This window comes from Atta colombica, unplaced genomic scaffold (assembly GCF_001594045.1).
Source record: "Atta colombica isolate Treedump-2 unplaced genomic scaffold, Acol1.0 scaffold72, whole genome shotgun sequence".
NCBI lineage: Eukaryota > Metazoa > Arthropoda > Insecta > Hymenoptera > Formicidae > Atta > Atta colombica.
Genome location: NW_017259564.1, coordinates 149,774 through 152,499, shown reverse-complemented (window position 1 = coordinate 152,499; position 2,726 = coordinate 149,774).

The following is a 2,726-nucleotide window of genomic DNA, read 5'->3' as shown; positions in this document are numbered from 1 at the left end:
TATATATAAAATATATTATATACTTATTTAATGTAATATTTGTAAATATAAAAAAATGTGTAATGTAATATATACCTGAGTGCAATTTATCTTATGTAATTGTCCACGCCACATCATTATCTCATTCAAAGTTTTGATTATTTTCATCGTAATTATTTTTATGCATATATTGGGCTTCTCTTCTATTGTGAAAATATCAGATATATTCAGTACCGCCTTTACAGCTTCCTCTTCCCAACTATTTTTCCAATAATTACGCGTATTCCTTCGCTGTTGTCTCATCATATATACTTCTACCATTCTCTTGTCGCAAAGCGTCGAGAGAATCACTCTGATTGATGCGAGAATTACCCCTTCCATATGTAGCGATTCTACAGAGAAGTTCAACCAATTGGTAGAAATAATTTCATCTTTATTTTCGTTTTCTCGCTCTGATAGATTCTTTCTTCGTTCTAATTTACGCTCCTTAAGTGTATCCTGTATTCTAACAAAAGAAACCTTTTCCTCCTGACTAATCTTTCTGTTCTTAGAAGATCGCAAATTATAACAATGCTTGATATTAGTGTGCGATACTACTTTTTGTGTTAAGGAAGGAGGAAAAGTCACTTTTTGGCATGTAAATATCTTTTCCTTGCGAGGCTGCAATTCATAACAATGATCGATGTTTTTTGTGCACTTCTTGCCAATGATAGATCTTGCTATCACCTCAACATCATCTAAATTTTTAGAAGTATCACTCATTTGCTCATTGTCGCCACAGAAGAGACTCCGTGTCTCTTGAAATTCGCAATTCTTGCCATTATAAATGTTTGATATTTGAGAAATATTTTTGTCAGTTATCATAAAATTTTTAGGATTATCATCAAATGTCAACATCGCGTTAATCGAAGAGGAACCCTTCCCTTTCTCATACGTAATAGTCTTCTTCTTGCAAGGTTGTAATTCATAATTATGTTCGATATCTGGCACACGCTTATTGCCAATGATAGAGTCCGCTTCTACGATATTAAATACATCGTTACGCGACGTACTATATGCGCTATCCTGCGTACGCTCTACGGAAATATTGCTAACTTGACTATTGCCATCAAGTAAAAATTCGAAATAATCGTTCCGAGCATTTGACATTTGAGAGACATTTTTTGGAGTTATAACAATATTTGTCAAACATCTGCCGTCAAATTCTAGCTTATTCGCTATATAATCTACCTTATTAGCTACATCATTTTGGCTTCTCGATGAGATAAAACTCTCATCAAATTCTCCATTATGATTGTATTTAAACATCGGATCGATATTAGATTGATTTCTTGCTTGTAAATTATATTCACTCGATACGTCTGCAGTATGATTCTTTTGAAAGATATGTTTGTTCTCGATTATTTTTTTGTTTTTCTGTTGGATATCATTTTTTGATGTAGTCTGCATCGAGCATTCTGTATCTTTTTCAAGTTCAAAGCTCTGTTGATGTTCATGTAGGTCATAATATGTATTGTCATTTAGGATCGATTCCGTATCCGTTTCTGGAATTATATAGGATTTTACATCTTTTTTCTTTTTTCTTGCTGCAATATAACAGCTATTAGAATTTCCAAGTGTCAAAGACTCAACGGATTCATTCAAATCATTCGCCGACATGGAGTTTAATGATTTACTTCGTGGATTTTCAGATCTGGCGTATAAATTACGAGTCGTTCTTTGAGGTGTAACGCAAGGTATATCGCAAATATTTAGAGGGGTTGACGTTACGATAGTATTCCTGCTTGATAGATTCTTATCCACAGAAGATCTTAATTCAATATCGGTATACTCATCTTCGCAATAATATTCATCGCATGTGTTCCACTGTTCATTAAATATCTGTTGTAATTGTTTAACTGGTATTTTAGAGACGCAGGCGATGGAGGATTTTAACCAAACGATAGCCTGAATAAAATTCAACTCATTTTTGCATTGTTCTATGAAGGTGGGTATTCCATCGCTGAACGGCTGAGATGACAAATTACGCGGTATTTCCAGAAAATGTTTACAACGATAACATATGTAGTTATCGCGTGTAATATCTTCGCCAACGTTTGTATAGGGAAATGTAGGATTTCTTCTTGAGAACAATTGTCTTGCATGTCCTGTATAAAACGATGTTTTTTGTACAAAACGATCTAAAATGTAGGTAATTATAACATTTCAAATAAACGAAATGTTACAATTAATCTTTCAAAGCTGATGTATAGGTCACCTTTTTTTAAACGACCGTTTAGGAATTATTTTATTTCTTTATTTTTTTTTAGTTTTATTTTTTTAGATGTATTTTTCTTTATAGAAATTGAAAAATATTGTAATAATGACATTATATTCAAAGAAAAATTAGTACATTAAAAGTTAATAAAATTTAATAAAATTTATTGATATCGTTACGAAATCGCTGTCAGTGCTTAAATTATTTAAAAATTATTTCAGAATTGATGGTCCAACTCTAAATTAATTTTTAAATGACATATAGACATATTTTGATAATTAAAGTACTCAGATAAACTTTTTTTGATATTACTAACTTAATCTATAGTTCCTATTTAGAATCAAAATTCTATAAATTATGATAATTTTCGATTTCCATGATAAACAATCTCTTTCTCTACTGGATATTTCATATCCGTCTGATTTCTGTCCATTTCTCGCACGTTTCTTATCACCTTCTAAAAAATGTTTATAATAGGGAAGACAGGAAA